The sequence below is a fragment of the Peromyscus californicus genome, unplaced genomic scaffold (assembly GCF_007827085.1).
Source record: "Peromyscus californicus insignis strain IS unplaced genomic scaffold, ASM782708v3 Scaffold_8__1_contigs__length_139910024, whole genome shotgun sequence".
NCBI lineage: Eukaryota > Metazoa > Chordata > Mammalia > Rodentia > Cricetidae > Peromyscus > Peromyscus californicus.
The window spans coordinates 17,058,583-17,082,148 of NW_026294606.1; the positions used below are offsets into that span (position 1 = coordinate 17,058,583).

Sequence of the window (23,566 nt, forward strand, 5' to 3'; positions counted from 1 at the left end):
TGACAGCAGTATGGGCCTTTATCAGCTGAGCCATTTTGCTGGCCCTTTCTGAATACCTTTTAAAAGTTGTTTCACTTTCTCATTATTATTAGTATACACGTATGTGTGTATGTCACATGTGTGGAGGTGCCAACAGGAGCCAGAAGAGGGCATCAGATCCTCTGGAGCTAGAGCTATACGTGTTCTTCTTGGTGTGGATGCTGGGAACCAAACTCTGGTCCTCTGCAAGAGCAATGATTGTTCTTAACTGCTGAGCCAACGTTCCAGCCAGCCCCACATTCTGGGTCAAAGGCCCCACTTTTGATCCATCGTCAGATCCATAGATCTGAAGCCTGAGGATATGGAGGTGGACTGTACTGTGTTGACCTCTGCACTGCTGCCCAGTGGAGTGGTTTATTTAGTTACTGGCTCATGTTTTCAACAGGGCCTATCAGTGGCTTAAATGCTACTGGCTAAGGCTAGTAAACTGCTGCCATTAGCCATTTGCTGAAGCTGCCCTCTAAACCCAGTGTTGAATGGAAGGCAGGTGCATTCACAGGAGGGGGGGAGGGTACAGCAACTGCAAGGGCAGCGAAGGTGCTAAGGAAGAAGGGCTCCTGGCAGCCTTCCACCCCAGCCAGTATGCTTCTCTTTCCTACTTGGCTCTCTGACCAGTGTTCTGCTCATTCAGGGACAGGATGAACCCGTGCATATCAGTAACATCACTAACAGTTCTCCTGCATGCCCCATGACAGCAAGAACAGATGGATCATAGGCAGACTCCAGAGAAACACAACTTCTGAAGCACAGTTCATATCTTTTCAACTGGCCCTAAGGGATAGTGCTCAAGGCCAGGGAGCACAAACAAGGTGTCCCTCATAATGGACTTCATCGTTGTTGATAACAGAGATAGGAGAATCTTCATAGGAACCAGCAACTCCAAGGATATTTGGTTCTTAGATGTGATGGGACTAATACTCATCCCCTCAGCCTCGATGCAGAAGTGCTGAGAAATGTGGCTTGTCACAGGACTTCTCTCCTCTCGACAGTCTCATGGCTTCATCCAGAGAAATCAAGAGATAAAGACCAGACACCTAAGACCACAGTTCCTTGGTCTTCAAATCTTTATCTCAACAGTTTCAAGGACAGAAACAAGACCATAACTTTGTAGCTTGCAGACCACAGTCTTCTGGGAATGGCACTGATGTGTGAACTCAGTCATGCATTGCTTAACAACTAGAGAGATGTGGTCACTGTGTGAGCGCCATAGTGCACAACACAAACCTAGAGGATGTGGGTCAATCACTCAGCCTGGCCTCTTGCTGTAATAAGAGACATGGTGAACACAAGAAGAGAGAGGCTGCTACCTGTGAAATGTGGCAGGATGTCTTGCAGAAGATGCTTCTCAAATACACAGTGGTAATAGACAAATAATAATACAACAAAACGTAACATTGCTACATATTATCATCAATTATGGCATGTTGTATATAACTGTATGGTCTACTGCTGTGCAATAGGCATTCCAGTGCCTTTGTTTACACAAGAATTGTCCCAATACATAAGGACTTTATTGTGGAACTCACTGGGCAATAGGAATGTGCTCACTTGATTATAATCAATGGGACCACCATCACATGCACAGTAGGTATGGACGGCAGTATGAATGGAAATGTCATTATCTAGGTATAACTCTATCACTGTCATCTTTTTGGTGGGTGGAAAGGAAGGAAGAACACTAGGAAAGAGGAATGAGAGCATCTTTGGGGAGGGAGCAGTGTCACACATAGCCCAGGATGGCCTTGAACTTCATCATTCTCCTGCGTCTACCTCCTGAGTGCAAGGATTAGATGCAAACACCACCATGCCTGGTTTTATGTGGTGCTGGGAACTGAACTTGGGATTCATGCACAGCAAGCAAGCACTCCACTGACTGAACCACTTCCCCAGGCCCAGGAGGAGGAGTGTCTTAAGCCTCAGCAAGGACTATTTTTTAAAGAATATGTTTGCTGTTTAAAATTCACTTATGAATAAAGTCCAGGAAACTATTCTAATGAAACCTAACTTTAAAAAATGTTTTTGCTACAAAGTAAGTATTAGAAGAGATATGTGAACATGACCAAAAAAAATGTATCATGAGATACTCACTCTGAACCCTCCTGAGAGTAGTGCATCTGGGATGTCTAGTTTATCCTTTACAAAATGCTGTTCCCTTTTCTAAAAAACTCAATTCCTTCTTCTTGTCTTTGTTCCATGTTCTCTTTAGACTGCAGGGAGATGTCCAAGAAGTAGAAATCCATTCCAGCTTTTTTAACAATACAAAGTTATCAGAGAAGGTAGGAGTAGATCTGAGACCTGCAGCTCTGTTCTTGGCACTGTGATTTTCCACTCACCAGGGCACCTCCCTCCTCCTCACCACCATGTCCTGCCCACCCCCTTTCTTTAATCGTGGTTCTCTCGCCTCCCACATTATTCATCCAGCCCCACTGAATAATTTTCATCCCTTTGCCTGGCACAACAACAAAGCCCCAAAGCAGGAAGGAATGCCTCTGACAGGCAGGTTGAACAATAATGTAATCAACCAATCGAGGAGACGTGGTGTTCAGAAAGCCCTACGGAAGGAGACTCAGGCTGACTTCTAGGACCAGGACATTACCAGGAAACAACAGTCACCAAAGTATGAACATCTGAACCAAAAGACTTTTCTCCAAATGAATAAAAGCATGTGTGAATATTACCTCCTCCTGTAAAAGTTGTAAGCTTCCAAAGACATTTTAATTAGAAAATTAACAAATTTTCATGAGACCAGCCTGGAAGGGTCATTGCTTACCTCACACATGGAAGAAGGTTCAGGGTATATATTTTTGCATGCCTTTCCCAAACAATATTGTAACTGGGATCTATAAGGCCTTAAACAAAGTCAAGCCACAAAGAACCAAATGACATAACCTTAGGGGATGGAGTGTGAAGGTGACAAAATCCAGGCCCTATGTATAGAAGGGGGCTAGTTGGGGAGGTTGATCAGCAGCTGATATCACATAATCACAGACAAGAGATCTTGTGGATTTATGGTCACCGCCACAAGCCCATGAAAGAGAGGAGTGAATTATCTTATTCTGACTTCCCAAGGAACAAGTTGACCGAGGGGCCTGATTCAAACTCATGACTTCATGGATGTAAACCTTCCAAAGCATGTTCCTAAAGTGACCAGCCATGGACCTCCTGCTCTGAACATGAGGCTTGTGCTCGATTTAAGTGGTGTTTTCTACTTAAGGAAACCGGGAGTGGAGAAACGGCACAGCAGTCACAAGTCCTTTCTGCTCTTGCAAAGGACCCTGGATCAGTTCCCAGAATCCACAGTAGGTGACTCACAACCCTCTGTAACTCCAGCTCCAGGGTATCTGATACCCCCTGACCTCTATGGGCACCTGCACATACACAGTGCACCCAAACTCACATAAGCACATGTACATCAAATAGGTTGGGTATTTTAATAATAAGAAAGGAAAAAAGAACCCAGTTACACACAAGAAGCTGTTCATCCCATGTTGGGGGAGTGCTGGTCACTTTTACTCTCTGAAGTGTCGTTTTCTGCTTGGTTTATTTTGTTTTTCAGATTAATTTATTTTATTTTATGTGAGTGACTGCTTTGCCTGCATACATGTGTGTATACCACATGCATGACTGAGGCCCACAGAAGCCAAAAGAGGGCATCGGATCCCCAAACTGGAGTTACAACCTGGTGTGAGCTGCTGTGTGGGTACCATGAACCTAACCTGGGTCTTATATCTTCTGAACCATTTGGCCATCCCTCCCATGCCCAGGCCCCAAGTTTTCTGTTTTGAATAACTAATTCAGTGTGATAATACACTAGCTTTTAGAACTACTCCACGATGAGTTGATGGCAAATGCCAAATGCAATTGAGAAAAAATGTTAGTCCCCAAACTAACAGCTCACTTAAAGGTGAAAATGGATTAAAACATTTCAAATAGGCTGGTAAGAAAGCTCAGCTGTGAGGGCACTTACTGCCAATTCTGACTACTGGAGTTCGATCCCCAGAACCCACAAGGTGAAAGGTCCTGAAAATTGTCCTTTGACCTCCACACACAGGATCAATCAATAAATACAAGGCATTTTTTTCTAAAAAATTTTTAAATAAATATTCAAGGCTGAGGGTGTAGAGAACCGAACTATGATGTATGAGGCCTTGCGTTTCAACCTTTGCTCTGCACAAATCAGACAAAGTGAGAGAAACAAACACAGGTACGATCGGAGCTCTCTACCTTACATAAGACTCAAATGCCATCAGGAAAACAGGACCAAAAAACAAACAGCAAAGAGCACATGACTGAGACGAGAAAACATCAAAACAGTTTTCATATTCTGCCAAAACAACATAAATTAAAGGTTGCCACCTTATCCAAACTCAGTTCCAAGCTAACAACAATTCCTTCAGGACAAAGGCCACCACACCTTACACATCTTTATGTCCCCAGCATCTAGCAGAGAACTTTGGAAAGAGTCACTCAACAGCAGACAAATTTTATGACTATATATTAAAGGCCTGGTTCTCATCCACATTCACTCCCAATAAATCAAAAGGAAAGATATTGATAAGTTAGTATAACTAGGGAGCATCTACACATTAAGACAGAAATCTCTAGAAGAAATGTCTCTAGAGTGAGGAGCAGCAGCTTCAGACAACCACTCCTTAAAGTGCCAGGCATGACTTGTGTGAGAGACTGGTCCCCTTCGACGTCCAGAATAATCAGCTGCACAAAGTAGAGTCAGTCCCCAGAACAGCTTGGACTTTGCTCTTGCACCAGCCTCTGAGGGCGGCATGATTCCCGACCGCTGTCTCCAACTGGGGATACCAAATACCAAAACTCTCTCCTAAGAGGACACGATGCCATGTCACAGCCAGGGGAGATACAGAAGGCTGGACTCGAAGGAACTTCAGAGAAACAATTCCCAGTGTGTCTAAATGTTCCTAGACTTCTAAAATATTGAAACAATTTTTCCAGAAAGAAATTTCAAATGCACTTTTTTTTCCTGATTAAAAGTATCCACGGTGTTGAAAAAAGAAAGATGTTTTCCAGGAAGCTAAATCATCTTGCTGGGTAGATAAAATAAACTTGTTTCTTTCTAGAGAGAGCATACTTTTCTCTTTGCTTGTACAATTTGGCCACAGAAAAAAACGGGTTCATAATCTGAGATCCCAAAATTGATTATTTTAAAAAGACATGTCTTACACTGACCTAGTTTAGAAATCTGAATGCCTTTAAAACTGCCAGGGAACTGAGAACCATTCATGAGCACGGGGCTTTTGAATGCTGAGAATATTCTTCGGGGCTCAGCACAAAGATATTTGGCATCAATGACTGTAAATATTTGTAAAACCCTGGGTAAATGGTCGGTGTTTGACCACACTTAAGCCTGCCTTCCAGCATGATAGTGCAGGCCTGAGTTATCTAGGGTGATTGGCCTGGGAGATTTTAGGTCAAGTTTTCTTTTGCTGTTTATTTTAAATAAAAAGCCAAGCATGCTAATTCTGCTACTTGACATCTTTTTCACATTCGCTGCACATGTTAATCTTGTTATTTTTCACTCATCCAGACAGGCACTTAGAAGGTACTTTGGAAACAGAACTCTCTCTCTTTCTCTCTCTCTCTCTCTCTCTCTCTCTCTCTCTCTCTCTCTCTCTCTCTCTCTCTCTCCCACCCTCTTCCCTCCCTCCCTCCGTCCCTTCCAACTTGATGCCCACTCCAAACCAGCAAATGCCAATCAAAGGTACCCAAGGACAGGAGGTGGATGAACTGGTAGCCTTGGACTTCATAGTACAGCTATCTCCAAGTGGCTTTGTGGATCTACTTTGGATTTCTTTCCTTTTCTCTCCCTCTCTTTCTCTTTAAGGTAGTTTCAGAAATACTTAAGGGTCTGATGCTCATGAAAAAAAAGAGTGGGGTTTACAAAGACCCACTAAGGAGGAGGAGGGAGCTAGCAAGGGATCAGACTGAATGGAAACCGAGAACAAGGGGCTCACCTCAGAGAAAGCTGCAGCAGCTACTTTAACTGCCAACAACCCAGGGAAGACTGGCCGGGCTCCTCCTGCCTCTTACCCACACCCTAAAACCTGAGTCATCTCAAAGTTCATTTATTTTGCTTCTGGGCAGAGACACCCCTCATCCGCTGCTTCGGAAGTGCTGAGGACATTATCCTTCAGTTCATACCTCCCCATGTTCACAATCCACAGTCAGAAATGCCCTAACCAGGACCCTCCCTGATAGTCATGCTAAGACTTCCAGCTCATGGTCTGAGAAGGTACCTGGGGAAGACAGTGGCAGCCCCAGTGCAGGCACAGAGAACTGTATTCTGAGAAATTGGAGTTTCAAGGGGGTGTGCATCATGAGGAGTGACAGCAGGATCCCTGAAACTAATCAGAAAAGGAACTCTGGAAGGGGCTAGCCAAGATACCTTTCCTCTGTGAAAACAGGATCAGCTTCATTTTAACATCAACTTGAAAACAGGACAGAGCCTCTCCCTCTCTCTCTTTTATCAGCAATTACCTGACCAAAAAAAAATAATCACTATAATGTTTAGCCCAGACTCCATCGTTAATGTGACATATTATTCATAGCTCTGTGTGTCAACATATTACCGTGCATTTCCAAATAACAGAAGGTAGACAGCCAAGACAATCCAACTGTCAGTCTCTACTCAAAACACACCAGAGGACTGGTCTAATATGCAATTTATGATACATTCTGTAAAGATCATTTTATTAAAAATGAAACTAATCTGTTTTGACCTTTTCGACGGCACTTTTTTCTTTTAAGTTAACAGGTGTGTTTGAGGCACTCGGAATGCATGCAGTTCTGCATGGCTTAAGCTCTGGAAACAGAATTTAGCAAAAACCACTAGGTAACCTCGGTCCTGTCGCTCTCGGTATCTTAAGCTAGCAGTATCTTAAGCTAGCAGCCTTCCTGGCTTGCATCGCCTGCCTGCATCGTGCGCACAAGCACCCCTTGTAGACCTACCTGGTTGAGACTGAGGTCTTCGGACTACTGGTTTCTCTCTAGCAGGTCCAGCCTGGGCCAGCCGGGACAGCTGGCACACTGTGAAGGAGGGGCTCTCTCATTCTCTCCCCTCTCTCTGCGTGCTCCGCCTGGCTGACAGCTTTACACTTTTGCAGGATTGCCACAGGACTCCACGCCCAGACCTACAGCTAGGGAAGAGGAGGAGTCCCTCTCCGCCTCCTTGTCTTGACAGGCAGGAACCTTGCAGAACCAGCCAGCAGCTTGGGGCGCAGCAGCCAGAGCGTTTATTTATACAGGAAGCTCGGCGCCGCACTTCCTACTTCCCATCTGGGTCGCACTTTGACTGCAGGTGTTGATGGCCTTAACCCTGTCTGATCTCATGCAGGCAGAGCGCAGGACAGGGGCTCTCGGATCCCGACCTGGTGCTGCTGTAGAAATCCCGAGCTGGGTGCGGGCAGCAACCCCCACTGCGCTTCCTCCTGCCCACCCGCAAGCGGCACCCTCCGCGCTCGCTGTCTCTCTGTGTAGATCTCCACAGGCCACCTTTCCTCTTCTGCTTTTAACAGCCCTGATTTGCCTTCTCACCTCCCCCCAAACCCTTCCCCTGCACATCTTCTCAAAACGTAGTGTGTACCTCGTCTCTCCAGGTCTGTCTGATGTAGGCAAATCAAGTTAGGAGAGGTCTTAGTTTACTTACAATGATTTCACTTCAAGTGCTCTGTCAACAAATGATGTGGAAAAAAACACGACAGTAACCTAACCAGTCGTCTTCTCGCTTAATGACAATCTAACAGCTAATCCAGAAACAGGAGCAGTGCGCCACGACTGTGGACACTTAATTAGTACTGTGTTTTTAATAGATGGCATACCTCCGGACTCTCACTGCCGGCCCCCATAGGTCACAAGGACAGGCCTAGACCTGTTGAACATTGCAGCTTTAGAAGATCCCTCCTCTGGTGCAGCAATTTGTCTGTGGGCTCTCTGCAACCTTACTTTAGCAGCTGAGGTCAGGATGGGCTCATAGACGCTTTCCGGGACAGGTAAAGGTGTGCGGTAACTTAGCAGCACTCTCAGCCCCGGCAAAAGCCAAGTGCAGAAGAAAACTGTGAGTGAGTGAGTGAGTGTGTGTGTGTGTGTGTGTGTGTGTGTGTGTGTGTGTGTGTGTGGTGGGGGGGACTGCAGACCCTAACCCTGAGACAGTAGGAGAACACACAAATAGGGACTTAAAATCACACAACCAAAGGATGACATTTGAGCGGCAAAGTCCTAGTTATTTTAAGCCAAACAAATAAGTTTAAAGACGATGTCTAGAGAGACTTAAGTGGCTGGCTCAAGCTAGACCACAGCTGCAATAAGATCAAAATCTGCGTGGGTGATAAAGATATGTATTAGTGAAAACTATGAGGAAGAAGAGCTAACTTCAGACTGAGTGGGGCTTGGGGTCCCAAATAACTTACCCCCACCCCCAGAAAGTAACCATTCCTGATGGACCAGAGGCAGGAAAGATAAACCTCCTGACAGGCCAGTTCATTCCTTAGTGCTGATGCCAATCTTCTGAGCTTCAAACCAAAGTTCAACACAGAATCCACATTTGATATCACCACGTAGTTAAAGGTACTGGCTCTTATCAGCAGGATAAGGGAAGAAGCCAGAAGCCACTGCCAATATGAATAAAAATGCAGGTTAGGCAATAATCATGCTGCCTTTGGACACAAAGCTGTTGTTTTTAATAGAACGGAATCACATCTCCATGGATTATGTTCAACCATACAAATTCACAAAAATTGTAGTCAACATTTAATACTAAACACTCTGAATGTTACAGTAATATGCAAAAGGAGTCTATGGCTGGATATTCACCCCCTCAGTGTTTATCGATCTCTCAGATAAGCTGCCGGGGGCTAGGAAGATAAAGGTAAGTGAAAGAGCAACCCTGTCCCCAGAGAACTCTCATCCCAGGGCGAGAGTGAGACAAACACGCCATTCGGTAGGACACCATGACCATATGACACACTTAGGACCAGGTGCCGTGGCAACACAGGGAAGAATCATCTCACCGAAGGAAGGGCATGCTGGAGAGAATCAAGTCACGGCTTCAGATTGGGTCTTCAAGTGGCTTAGAAGGAGATGTGGAGAAGACTGAGCCAGGCAGAGCAGGTGGCTAGCGGGGTGAAGTTAGACGAGATTTAGAGACGCTTTTCACGATGTGGACAGAGCCAGGGTGTTTGGGATGAAAGAAGGAGACGGCACAAATGGAAAGAGACTTCCAAACAGCATTGCTGGAATGGGCCGTCTATCTGGATGCGGGCGATGAGAGCAAGCAGAGACCAGGCTGCTGGATAGCTGGGGGTGGGGGAGACTGGGAGGAGGACTGGAAAGGAAGAGGATGAAGACCCAACTTCAATCCTGCAGAAACTCACCAACCTCTAGGCCAGGAGCAAGGACCATCTAGTGGGCCATCCAAAGAGGATTGATTGACTGAGTAGAGAGCCAGTTAGGAAGTGCATCCATTTAGGCGGTGGCTACAGTTGAAATTACCGAGAGGTAAGGTTACCCACAAAAATTAGCACACTGTAAGGGAACCACCGGCTTCTGACCCACATACTCCACCACTCACTTTTAATAGCCATGTGACCTCCCACAAGTTATTTAACATAATCCAGTTTTTATACCTATCAAACAGCTGGGTTTTTTTAAATCTAATATTAAGAAAGATGGGAGGCTGGAAAGATGGTTCAGTGGTTAACAGCACTGGCTGCTCTTCTAGAGGACCAGGCTCAATTCCCAGCACCCACACAGCAGATCACAACTGTCTGTAACTTCAGTCCCAAGGGGATCAGACCCCTCTTCTGGCTTCCAAGGGCACTGCATGCATGTCACACACAGACATACATGCAGGCAGAACATTCACATATAAAATATTTTCTGAAGGGTATGGTGTACAGTTTATAGATTGTTGTGAAAGTAAGTGAGAGACATCTGTGAAGTTGCTAGCACAGTGCCCGATGAAAGAGAAACTCTCCAGATGCTGGGAAGGGGAACAGAATGTCAGCCTCTGGGACAGTGCAATGATCAGCTGCACACTGTGGTCCTGGCTGATACGAAATAGGAACTGACATGATACACATCAAAGGGGGAAGTGAAAAAAAGGAAGGAAAGAAGGGGTTAGAAAAAAGAACGCGCCGGGCGGTGGTGGCGCACGCCTTTAATCCCAGCACTCGGGAGGCAGAGCCAGGCGGATCTCTGTGAGTTCGAGGCCAGCCTGGGCTACCAAGTGAGTTCCAGGAAAGGCGCAAAGTTGCACAGAGAAACCCTGTCTCGAAAAACCAAAAAAAAGAAAGAAAAGAAAAAAGAGCCCAGAGGCCCATCAGCACTTACTAGGTAGGAAGAAGGAAGCCCGCACACACCCGAGAAAGAACCGCCTCGTTTAGACTGGAAAAATAAACAGCCCACTGACGTGTCTCAGAGGCGAATCTAAATACTGTGACCTGAAGAATTTTTATTTTTCTCAGTGAGAACATGGTTTATAAATTGCTCACCATTCTAATCCTACTGACCAGCATCCTAACAAAGCATCCTTTCTTAGTCTGAATTGTGGTGGTATTGTGTTCCCCCAAATATCATGTACCCTAATAAACTTATCTGGGGTCAGAGAACAGAAACGCCACTAGATACTTAGGATAGGCAGTGGCAGCACACGCCTTTAATCCTAGCATTCCAGAGGCAGAAATCCATCTGTTCAGGGATACAGCCGAGCATGGTGACTCAAGCCTTTAATCCCAGGGAGTGATGGTAGAAAGCAGAAAGGTATATAATGCGTGAGGACCAGAAACTAGAAGCATTTTGGCTGGTTAAGCTTTCAGGCTTCTAGCAGCAGTTCAGCTGAGATCCATTTGGATGAGGACTCAGAGGCTTCCAGCCTGAGGAAACAGGATCAGCTGAGGAACTGGCGAGGTGAGGAAGCTGTGGCTTGTTCTGTCTCTCTGATCTTCCAGTGTTCACCTCAATAACTGGCTTCAGGTTTGATTTTATTAATAAGAACTTTTAAGATTCATGCTACACTGAATTTTAGATCTTCTCAAAGAAAAGCCACACCAAAATCTTGATTAATGATAATTAAACTATATTAACTTGGAATGTATTCACAGTCATAGAAAAGCAATAATATCCAATTGAATCCAAAGCAAATTTAAAGTTTTCCAAGCAGATACTAGTGATGCCAGCACTTAGGAGGCAGGAGGATTGCCACGTGTTTGAAGCTAACACCTCTATCTTAAAAGGAAAAAAAAGACTAAAAAAAGGAAAAATAGAAAAGTTTTCCGTGAATCTGAGGCCAATAAATTCACTATAATTATGTCTATGTATGTATAAAACAACAATAATGTATTTCATATTATATAGTAGGCATTATATAATAGGCAATGTTATAAAACCATTGTAATCTGACATAAGAAACGACTGGAAGAGGCTCAGCAGTAAAGGTACTTGTTGCCAAGCCTGTGTTTGATCGATCCCTGGACCCTACATGGTTGAAAGAGAGAACTTTGGCTCCTACAAGTTGTCTTCTGACCTTCATATCCACACCTTCCCCCACATACATTCAATATTTATCTCTTTATTTAAATTAAGTCTTGATAGGTATGTATGGTGGTAGACATCCATAAACCCAGCACTCAAGTGGCTGAGGCAAGAACATCATGAGTTCAAGTCCAGGCTGGGCTACATAGCAAGCCAAGACCTTATCTCAAAAAGAAAATTATCTGTCACAATAAAATTTTAAGTCAAACTTAGTACAATTCACAGCAATATCAAGAAAGGTTTTCCTAACAGCTCTGCTGGAGCCAGCTACATCAACAGCTATCATGTCATTTTTCATACACGTGTAAAGAAAGCATCACATTCAAAATGGACAAAACTGATTTAGAAAAGTCACCGATCTCATTGAAAAGTCACAGCATGAAACAATCATAGCATAGACCTAGATGCATTCCTGCAGCGTACAGGTTCACACTGTCCTGTTGCGGGCAAAGGATTCTTTTTTTTATTTTGTGTTTTGTTTTTCAAGACAGGGTTTCTCTGTGTAGACCTGGAAGGCCTGGAACCCAGTGATCCATCCTCCTGTCTCTGCCTCCCAAGTTCTGGGATTAAAGGTGTGCACCACCACCACCTGGCTAGACCAAAGGATTCTTAAGACAGTTACAAACTTTGGAGGTTGATGTTGATGCTGCTTCAATGGATTTGAAATTTACACATCCACCTTTGTGGAAAAAAGGAAATTTGATTGTCAAATTTTCATGTAACTTGTACCTTTTTTAGCTCATTTTCTGCAGAAGGGCTCCTTTCAAAATGATTTTTAAAGTGGTAAACTCACATAAATCATAGGTTTAGAGCACGAAAAAATGGCAAAAGCACTGTGCCAAGACCATGTAGACTTATGTTTCCATGTGATCTCACTGGCAGGCAGCCTGGCAGCTTCCTGCCACCATGAGATGGAATGAATTAGCTGTACTTAGCCACCAAGGTAGTGACATTTTTCATTTTCCCATTAAGTACCTTACATGCTGGTCTTTAAAGGTAGATGATCTCTATAACTAATATATGCTATCCAACACATAAAGAAAGGTGGAACAGAACAAGAAGAGTCAGAAAGGATGACATTAACTCACTTGCATTTGAAAAGAACTGGGGAAAAAACGGAGTTACACTCATTATGTCTCAAATTTCAGGATGAGTGAAAAGCGCTCTTTGAAGCATCACATCCTAATGCACTATTGGATGAGACTGTAGTAAAATCTGATATGTGCAGTAGAAGACTACCTTCCCATCATTTTCCAGTGCATTGTTAAACTTTTTTCTTTAAAAAAGCCCTCAGCAAATACCAAATAAGCCCAGTGGTGGTGGCACACACCTTTAATCCCACTTGGGAGGCAGAGGTAGGCAGATCTCTGAATTTGAGGCCAGCCTATTCCTACAGAGCAAGTTCCAGGACAACCAAGGCTGAACAGAGAAGACAAAACAAATAAAAATAATAATATAAAAACCAAATGGCTCACAGAAAGCAGTGTGAGGACTTCTGCAATAATAATAATAATAAAATCAAAAACCAAATGGCTCACAGAAAGCAGTGTGGGGACTTCTGCAGTAACTGACCCACTGGGATTCTCTACTTCAGTTAGTTGGTGTCATTTATACTTCACCTATAAAAGAACCATTTCTTCTAAATTTTCCAATTAGTTTGTATTGAGTTTGGCACCTGTTTCCTATATATTTAATTCCTAATTCTACCTTCCCTAAGACCTGCATACATGGTTGTGTCTATCATTCCTAATCTCTGATATTTTTACTCTATCTTTGCATGATTTTGTCATTTCTACCCCTCCTATGATTTTCTTCTGTCCCATTAACTTTAACTTATCAGCTCTCCTTTCTATCCATGGATGTGTGCGGGCATTATTTTGAAAGGATTTTCATTGAGGGAGCAGGTGTCTCTTCCAGCCTTTATTTCATTAATAAAAACATTTACTGTAACAGAATTATCCTTTAGTAAAGTTTTGAGTATATGAAATGCTCTAAAGAGTTGAGCACAAAGTTCATCTGTGACTCTCTAAAAAGCCGTTTATTTTTCTTTGGAGGAATATTTCCTCATTTTCAAGTAGTTAGGTTTGGGTGTGTATTTAGCACTAATTTCTCATGTAATGGATTCTGATGGGGGGATTTGGCTACAAAATCCCCACTTCTTATGTTCACTACAGTTTTACTTTGGGACAAGTAAATAAATAATTCTACTTTTGTTGTACATTTCCAAAGAATTGCTCTCTTAAATGTCTCATAGTCATATGATCAGGTCACTGGTCCTACCCTCCTCAAGAATAAGTCTAGAGCTAAAGTTGTAGCTAAGTAGTTCGGCCACTTTTCTAGCTTGTGTACAACTCTAGTTTCAGTCTTCAGTACCAGAAAAAAAAACTAAAAATAATAAATAAATCACCTGATCCTAATGGCTCACACCTGTGATATCAGCACGTGGGAAGCAGAGCCAGGAGGATTGCCATGAGTTTGAAACCAGACTGGGCTACACAGTGAGTGTCATATCAGCCTGGGCAACAGTGTGAGACCCTGTCTTTAAAAAGAAGAGGAGGAAGAGGAAGAGGAGGAGGAGGGAAAAAAAAGAGATGGAGAAATGGGAGGGAGGGAGGGGAGGATGGAGGGAAGGACCACAGTAATAATTGTTCATGTTTCAGCCCATCACAAATGTTTTCTAACTTGCCAATCCGGAACCATCACACCTTTAGATAGAAAACAAGGCAACTAATTATTTTAATAGTCAAGTGATTGTATCGTCTTGGAATTTAATCAAAACAAATCACAGGCATGCAAGCTCCTCTCTTGTGCCTGGCAGAAAATTGGCTTAAATTTTCCCTTTCAGATATTCAGCATTACAACAGACAAACCCACTGCCCACCTAGGGCACAAGAGAAAAGCCTGAGCCTTGCATATCAAGAAGGCCTCAGCGTGAAGCCCCAAAGCCTCCACTAAGAGGGACCACAGCTATTTTTAAAACAAGTAACTACTGAAATGTTGAGTCCCAGTGAGGCTGGAAGAGTCTGCGCTTGGACCACATTGGGGCTTGACAATCAGTGGCTATTTCAGCTGGGACACAAACAGAGTTGTTTTCTCCAAGTGTCTTTTGAACGTTTGTCATGGCGGGGGGCGGGGGGGGGGGGGGGGGGGGTGTCCTTCAGCTCAGGAGACTCTGAGGGAAGAACCAATTCTATTACTAAGTGACTACTGTCCTGTGGGCATGGAACTTGGTATTCAGCATCTTATATACATTATCTCTTTTAATCTTCACCAAAGTATTCATTATAAAAAATAATCTAAGCTTATGTACTTACAAATTGTATCTTTTCCTTTCTTTTCTTCTTTCTTTCTTTCTTTCTTATTTGTATGCACGTGTGTGCGTGTGTTGTGTGTGTGTGTGGGGGGGGGTTGTTGTCTTTGTTGCCTGGCCATCCTGGAACTCACTATATAGACCAGGCTGATCTCAAACTCACAGAGATTCACCTGCCTCTGCCTCCTGAGAGCTGTTCTCTCACATGGGCAAGTGTCCTATTTTTAAATAGTGTCAGGAAAGCGTCAATAAAACACAGTGTAAGCATAAAGCTGCCCCCAATATGGGACGAGCTTAACCATTTGGAGTTCAGTTGAGACTCCAGTCATTTCTACCTGTAAGTCAGGAAGATTACCCTTGAACTTTCTAAGATGGCAGTCTGATTTCAGCAAACAATTGTTTGAAGACCGATATACCCACCCCTTTACTTTGAAGTGACTATTACATAAAAAAATAAATAAATAAATATTTAAACTCTTCTAATCAAATGATCTCATGAAATCCAGTCCCACACCGGGATTTTACACTACTGATCAGCACATCACAGAGGTGACCGGCTAATAGTCTAAACAACTATTGTAACTGGGACAAAATTCCGGGTAGCAGCCCCTGCCGTACTCTTCAATTCTTCTCGTCCTTTTTCACTTCTGGTCTGAGTTCCGGCCACACTACTACAAGCTCTAAGGACTTCACATGTCTCACAAACCCCTGTGGTTTTCCACATACAGAGGCATTCCTCTCTACCCCAGTCACTGACAGCAGCGCCTCCTCCCACAAGACATTACTCAAGTCTGATCATCTTTTTAATTAATTTTAAAAGTCAGATTGTACAATACTGCGGTTCATCATGGCACTTTCATACACAAACGCCATTGGACCTCATTCTTACTTGCCCCTCCCACAACCCTGTCTGTCACTTCTCTCGCTTGGGCTGGGCCCTCCCCGCAAGCAGTCCCCTGCTGTCGGGTCACATTCACACACAGAGTTAAACCCAGATGTTTGCTTATGAGACAAAACATAGGATGATTTCTACTCCCACTGTATCCTTCACTAGCTCCCTCTCCCCCTTTAGAACTTCTCCTACCTTTCTAAGTTCCCCTTCGACTTCCATGTCACACACACATATGTGCACATGTATGATACATGTATGGGTATGTGTATATATCATTTATATGTATCACTTTGTGGAATCTCAAAGAAGTGAACATCATTACCCTTTTGGCAAGGACAGAGTAAAACACACACACACACACACACACACACACACACACACACACACACACAGGTATATATTGATATGTGTATGTGTGTGTTTAAAGTCAGAGTCCACACACATTAGGAAAATGTGATACTTACCTTCCCGAGTCTGGCTCATTTTGCTTAAGGATGATCTCAAGGCTTATCTTTTCTGGGATATTTCAACCACCCACCTTTCCCCTCACCATAGAGTCAGATACTCCCTTCTGGGCTTCCTTTCTTAGCATAGTGTTCTTATGCTGATTACTTCTACCAAACAATTACTAAGCACTTATTGTATAGTAGCTTCTTCATTGTGTGCTAGACATCCAAAGTTAAATAAAATAAGGCCAAGTGTGGAAAAGACGGGTTTGGCATATTGATGAATAAGAGCAGTCCTTAGGCAGTAGAATCTAAGAAAGCAAGCATCTTCACTCACCCTACTCCCCCCAATCTCATGTTGTCCATCCCCCTGCCTCTCCACCACTACCACAGAACATAGAGAACTTAATGGGTAGAAGTATAGGGAGACTTCAGAGGAGAGAAAGTTCCCCCTGAACAAAAGAATTTCATTCAACAAACTTTTTCAAGCTATAATAAAATAAAATCATGCAGAGTCAACCCTAACTTTATTACTAATTGTATATTAATATCCAGCACTTTCTTAAATCCAAGGAGGCTTGCTAGTGATATGTTAGCACTATAAAATGAAATGGTCATCGTGATCCAGACCACGTCCTAAATTATACTACTCTGCATTTTATTCGGAATGAAAGAATCAATGAAGGGGCTGAGATATAACTCAGTGACTGAGTGTGTGCTTGGAGCATACAAGGCCCTGGGTTCGGCCCCATGTACCTGCATGCACACAAATGAAATGAGACATGGGATCATAAAGGAATGAATATCATTACCCCTTTCAGCAAGGACAGAGCAAGAAGCATCAGATATCATAGTCTTGGAGTAAGCAAGCCTTTAAGTAGACTGCTCCTTGCTCAACATAGGCTATTTTCTTACAGAATAAGGATGACTTCAGTCTCAGAGCAATCAAAGTCCTGTGAATACAACAATACGATCTTACCCAGGAGCTCTAGCAAGCAGCACCTCATTTTAGTGCTCTGGGCAACCCATCCATTGAGGCATCATCACTTGGTAAAGCAGTACTGTCAATGCATCCTGAAGTCACACAGAAAGCGACCAGTACAAACAGTCACTAGAACCCAGGATCCAAGGCAGCTAAGTTCCACTACAGCACCCTCACTTCCCAAAATAAAATGACGGGTGAAATCAAGCTCCCCTTTTTCTCTTGTCAGCACCTTTGGGGGGCAGGGAGGTGGATAAAAATAGTTTGACATAAAACTTTCAATTTAATTTTATTTTTTAACATTGACTTGGGGCGAAAGGCCAGGTGTTCTGCCAAAGCAAATTAGTCAATGTTGCCATATTAGCAGAATTCCAACCTTGACAAGGAAGAGAGATATAAAACATACAGTGGTAGTGGAGGCCAACAACGCTGGGTGCATTGAATTCTGGGTGCTGGCCCTCTGCGGGAAGAAAGAGGCAAGTTTCCCACGTGAGCGAAGCGAGTGTGACTCAAAGACTATTTCAGTACAAGATCCTATTTCAACCTTGTTGTCCATCTGTTTGCTGGGAACGTAAAGTTGTCTGGTTCCAAGTTAGAAAGGGAGATGAAATCATCAGCTAAAGCTGCAATAAGCAAAGGCCTCGAAAAGACCCGACGGAGGTTACATAACACAGCCATGGAGTCAGAGGCTGGCTCACACCTGCTTATCTGGCTGGACATACAGAAGGTCCTAATCTCATCCCCCGCAGGTGAATTCAAGGATCCAGATAAACAAATAATGACTGCCAGAAAAGTCCTACTTTTTTTATCGCTAGTAAATGGAGGAGAAAAAAAATGGTCCAAAGAATGGCATCTTTCAAGATGAGGAATTCATCCCCATCATCTATTTGCACATCACTAAGGTGTCCCCCTACCTCTGCTAGAATACAGAAGCACATTCTGAGGAGCACCTGACAGAGCCACTTAGGGGAACAAATATGCAGAAAGCTGGTGTGTCCAGGGCCACTGGCAAAAGCTCAGAAGCCAATTTTAAGGGTAAAGAAAATTCCAAGGTCACAATTATAATTTCATCCATGTTTTAGGCCAAATGATCCTTTATAGTTTGGAGAGAAACCTAGACTGCTGCAGGGACAGCATTATTTGTGTGATGTAATAAAATCGAGTTCTAGTCAGGCGGCAGTGGTGCACGCCCTTAGTCCCAGCACTTGGGAAGCAGAGCCAGGCAGATCTCTGTGAGTTAGAGGCCAGCCTGGTCTACAGAGTGCGATCCAGGACAGGCTCCAAAACTACACAGAGAAACCCTGTCTCAAAAAACCTAATAATAATAATAATAATAAAATCGAGTTCTAAACAAGTGACCTACAAAAAATTTTTATTATATTTACAAGTTAAGGCTACTTTGAAAAAAAAAAAAAAAGATCACAACCTCTACCCTTGAGTTTCTTTTTCTTTACAGCTGCAGGAGAAACCAGGAAGTGTGTAGCTGACCATTGAGATTTGATGTCTTTCCTTAGGAACTACTTCACCTGAGAGAAGAAAGGATGGCCAACATCTACTCCTAAGGTCCCTAAGGTAATGCAAGCATTTGTGGGAAAGCAGGGCTTGTTGGGAAAAGATGCTCAACTGGAAACAGTGAGCAGTGGGTTTAATTGGGGGTTATTCCCTTCCTGTGGACAAAAAGAGCCTGCAGAATTGCTACTACAGCCCAAGGGAAAAGTCAAACTCCCAGCGAAGATTGTGTCTTCTGAGTAGGGGTGTGTGTGTGTGTGTGTGTGTGTGTGTCATACACTCATGCAAGTGTGTGCAGACAGTTGGGTGATAAGGAATGACTTGGAGGAACACTATTTTTCAAAAGAGGAATCTCATTGCTACAGTATGTTTAGCCAATCCTGTTTTCAAAGTCATAGGTCAAACATGGAAAGACAGTCTTAGACTTCTTCTCATGACCCAGAATACCCAGAAATGGCGGCAGTCACACCATACAAACAAAAAAGGGGAAGAGACAGGCTCTCTTTGCTACAAGTGCAAAGCGCCCCAAAGGTATGGCATGTTCCTCTGATTTCAGTACTCAGGAGGCCAAAGCACAAGAATTGAAAATTTAAATCTACCCCAGCCTTCTCAAAAATAAATAAATAATAATTACTCAACCCAGCATACGCTGTCTCAGTATGATCCCCAGCACTACTCTATCCCCTCCACCCCAATAATAGATAATAGAGTATATTATCCATTAGTGTATTATCCATATGGTATAGTATAGTACCTTCAAATTCCATTTGAATGATGTCATTCTTTGGCCACTTGGCTAAAGCGGATTGGCCCCAGCACGGGTGCCTGTTTGAGGCATCTGTATTTAGGGACAGTTAATCTCTGCATGGTGGAAACAGTGCAGCAGCTACGTTTCCATCATCTACACATCTCCAGCCTCAGCTGAGAGAGGCAAAGAGCAGCGAAGCAGATGTGCAAAAGAGGAGGCAAGCCAGTGAGAAAGAATTACAGCTTCCTGGGGTTTGGTTCCAGTTCCTTCTGGAAGTCATCCGCATTCCTCTCAGTTCCTCAAGACACTCTGTCCTTGTAGTAAATTGCCCTTTTTTTGTTAAAGTCTGTTTGAATTTATTTCAGTTATTTGAAACGGGAAACACCCTGTGAACCATAGAACCATAAAATAAATCAGAATTGTGCTATAAAAAGAACACAGACTTCTGATTCTGGGAGATCCAAACCCGTCTCCCTGAAGATGGGCTGTCTAGTCCAGAGTTTCCTGGGCTGACTGGGCCTAGTTCCTTGCCTGTCAAATGGCATGTGTAGGAGTGGCTATCGGGAAAGCCTGATAGGGTCCCTGCCACATTGCAAGCTTGAGTCATGACGTCTAGAACTCAGAGCAGGGATCATAGTGGCCACAGTGGTGGTACCCAACAAGAATGGAGATCCAAGGTGTTGCCTCGGCATTAGTAGAACACTTCTCCCAAAGGACTGGAGCCTGTGGCCAGCAAGAACTCAAGAGAAAGTGCTTCTGTCTAGAATACTTCAAGTCCACCTTTCTCCTGCTTCCTTCAAAAGGGTCATTTAGTCACTGACAGGTAGTTTAAAGTGATGCCTACCTAGTCCTTTATATACTCTCTGGAAGCCTGTCCCTCTCCCTCCCTTTCTCTCTGTGCTCGACTTCTCATTCCTGTCTGACTTTTCAAATTCCTGTCTTCCGTGACCCCTGAAGGTCAGTGGGTTACTGCCTTACCCATTGCATCATCCCTTCCCAGGATCTATAAAGAAAGCCTTTGCACTCCCCCTACTGTGGGGGTACACTGAATCTGTGCCTCTTATCAGAAGATCCAGGGGCTCCCCATGGTGGGCAAGACCACAGACATAAACTGGATACTGGTGAGATAACAGCCACAGGGACATCTGTCAGCATAAACAAGTTTCCCATGTGAGGGGCTCTCTGTTTACAGGGTGAAAAATCAGGCAGAAAGCCAACCTGATGCCAGGTAGACAAGTTATGCCACGGCAGATACACTGAGCACATACATCCATCTCCTCTTGGTTTCCTGTTTGGGCAAGGCTGCTACCTGTTCCAGTGCTGGAATCCTGGCACATTGCTATAGACATCTTGACAAGATGAAAATTTAAACTGAGGAATCCATAAAAATGTTTCTTTTAAGTTCTTTTTTTTGTGAGTGATCTTCTTTATTAAATATTTTATTCAATATTCACATATATACATTATATATATATATATATATATATATATTATGATGTGTTTGGATCTAATCCATTCCCCATTCCCTCTTCTCTAAATCCTCCCCTGTCATCCTCCCTGCTTTTCCTTCTCAATTTCATGTGTTTTTTAAAAATTTAATACCTACTGAGTCCATTCAATGCTGTCTGTATGTACATGACTTTGGGAACATGTATCAGAGCATAGGCAGCCTCTCAGTGCTCACATCCCTGAAGAAACCTGACTCTCCTCCCCGATTAGCTATTGAAGCCAATAGCTTCTCAGCCAGGGGTGGGACTTCATAAGCCCCTCCCCGATCCATGCTAGAATTTTGGATGGTTTGATCTTGTACAAATCTTGTGCCTGCAATTCCAGCCATTGTGAGTCTGTGTGTGCAACTATGCTACCATGTCCAGAAAATACTGTTCACTACAGAATCCACTCCTGCTGGCCCTTTAATCTTTCTGCCTCTTCTTCCATGATGACTCCTCAGCCTCGGTGGGGAGGAGTGTGGTACAGATATCTCACTTTGGGGTGAGCACTCCACCGTCTCTTATTCTCTGCCCAATGACTGGTTGTTGGCCTCTAAATTAATTATCAACCACTGCAAAAAGGAGCTTCTCTGATAAGATTGAGAGACACACTAATCTGGGGGTATAAAGATATCAACTTGGGAGTGATTTGTTATGTCTGTTTAGCAGAATAATAGTACTAGGGGCTATGTCCTAGGCAGCCATGAGTAAAGGTCCAGTTAACAGTACTAGGTATGGAGTCAGTCTTATCAAATGGACTTTAAATCCAATGAGAAAATGATCAATTATTCCCACAACATTCCTGCCACTATTGTTAAGTTCTTCACAAAATTAAAACTCTTTATTGAGTTTCCCCAGTATATGTTAAGTATTGTTTGATGGGAACATATTTTTTAAAGTATTGTTGGCCACAGATTACTTCTATATTCGTGGGGGTCCTAGGGAAATCCCAGTTTTACTGTAGGCACAGTATCACTTCTTTACCAATTCTTTTTGCTCCTCCTTCAAATTACACAGCACAGAACATAAGAGAACAATGAACTCACTTCAGAAGTTCTAAACATGTAAATATGGGGCTTTGCGCATTTTCTGACACACATGGTCCTACTGAATCTCATCCATGAGTCCTAGACGCTTGACTGGTCTGATACAGCTCTTGGTATTTCTTCCAGGATCTGCCCTGAGGTATGGCCCGTAGACAACAGATAACCTGCAACCCAGCTGATGCTCCATGCTGATGAACATAACCCAGCAGGTCTGCACTTGTCTACGAGGAACACTGGATACTTCCAAGACTCTTCACACAGTTTACTGTCGCATCAACTTAGTCTGGTTTCTGTTGCTGAAACATAATTCCCGAGATTAGGTACTCTGCAAAGAAAAGAGGTTTGCTGTGACTCAAGCTCTAGATGCTGGAGGTCCAAAACCAAGCTCCTGTGAGTGGTGAGGGCCTCACGCTGCTACAATTCATGGCACAACGCAAAAGGGCAAGCAGGGGTGTAGACGATGTGAGGGGTGAGCTTGTTCAAACTCCCCACTCTTGCAGTGACTAACCCAGGCTCCTAAGTGTGAAAACTCAGGGCCATAAGACAGCTCAGTGGGTAAAGGCACTTGCCATACAGTCTGACAAACCACAAACCAAGACGGCTCCTTGGAACCTAAACTCCTGCAAGTTGGCCTCTGATTTCCATACCCAAGCAACGGTATGCCCCACCCCCCACTATTATATAAATGTAGATAACACTAAATTAAAATTTAAAGAGGACCACGCTACAGGAAGGCACTAGTTCTTCTCAAACACTTCTTAAAGGCCCACCTCCCAACACTGCCAAACAGTAATCAGTTTTCAGTGTGAGTTTGGGAGGAGACAAACCAAATTTAAATTATACAAGCACTTACTGTACTATATTTTAATTACTGATTGCTTGTGTATTTCCCACAGTGAACTAGAAAGGAGGGCAGAAAATGTATCTATCGTTTCTACAGTTGTGTTTCAGATAGAAAGTGTTCAATAAATAACAAGTAAATACGCATGTACTTTGTAAGTATAAGCTATAACCTCTTCTGGTCTCTCACTCAAGAAACAAAAACTTTCAGATAGTAGACAAACATTAAAAGGGCTTTTGTGGTTGGCTGTTGGTTGGCTTGTAGTGTTGGAAATAGAATCTAGGGCCTAGCATATGCTGAGCTACATCCCTAGCCCAATAAAAGGGTTTTGATCTACTTCAGAATACCCTCTCCCCAAAGAAGTAATTAATCCACAACAACCATAGCAGGGCTGAAGGTCACTTCTAGAAATTAAATTAAATATGTTGGCAATAAAGAAATACACGTGCATGCTTTCTAGTCTTCTTTGTCTTCTGCTACTCTGAAACCCTCCACAGTGTCTCATGCCTGTAATCCTAATGCTCTGGAAGCTGAAACAGGAGAATCTCTATGAATTTAGGGCCACCACAAGCTACAGAGTGAGCTCCAAGACAATCCAAACTTCAACCTAAGACCCTTTCTAAAAAACCGAATAAATAAATAGAAGTAAATTTACCTTTCCAAAATATAGACTACCACATACACAAGCATGGAAGTATATATCTGTG

The 23,566-nt window shown here is 43.4% G+C and overlaps 1 protein-coding gene across 2 annotated transcripts in view; it reads right to left on the reverse strand.

The window, feature by feature from the left end:
- Rnf144b (ring finger protein 144B) overlaps nucleotides 1-23,566 on the reverse strand; it is a 166,031-nt gene that overhangs the window by 66,488 nt on the left and 75,977 nt on the right. The window contains exon 1 of one of the 2 annotated variants that reach the window (XM_052728227.1): nucleotides 7,018-7,475. The exons of the other annotated variant lie outside the window; for it this stretch is intronic. The gene's annotated coding sequence lies outside the window, so the exon portion shown is untranslated. Of the gene's footprint in view, nucleotides 1-7,017; nucleotides 7,476-23,566 lie in introns of those variants that run through there. 2 annotated transcript variants of the gene reach the window in all.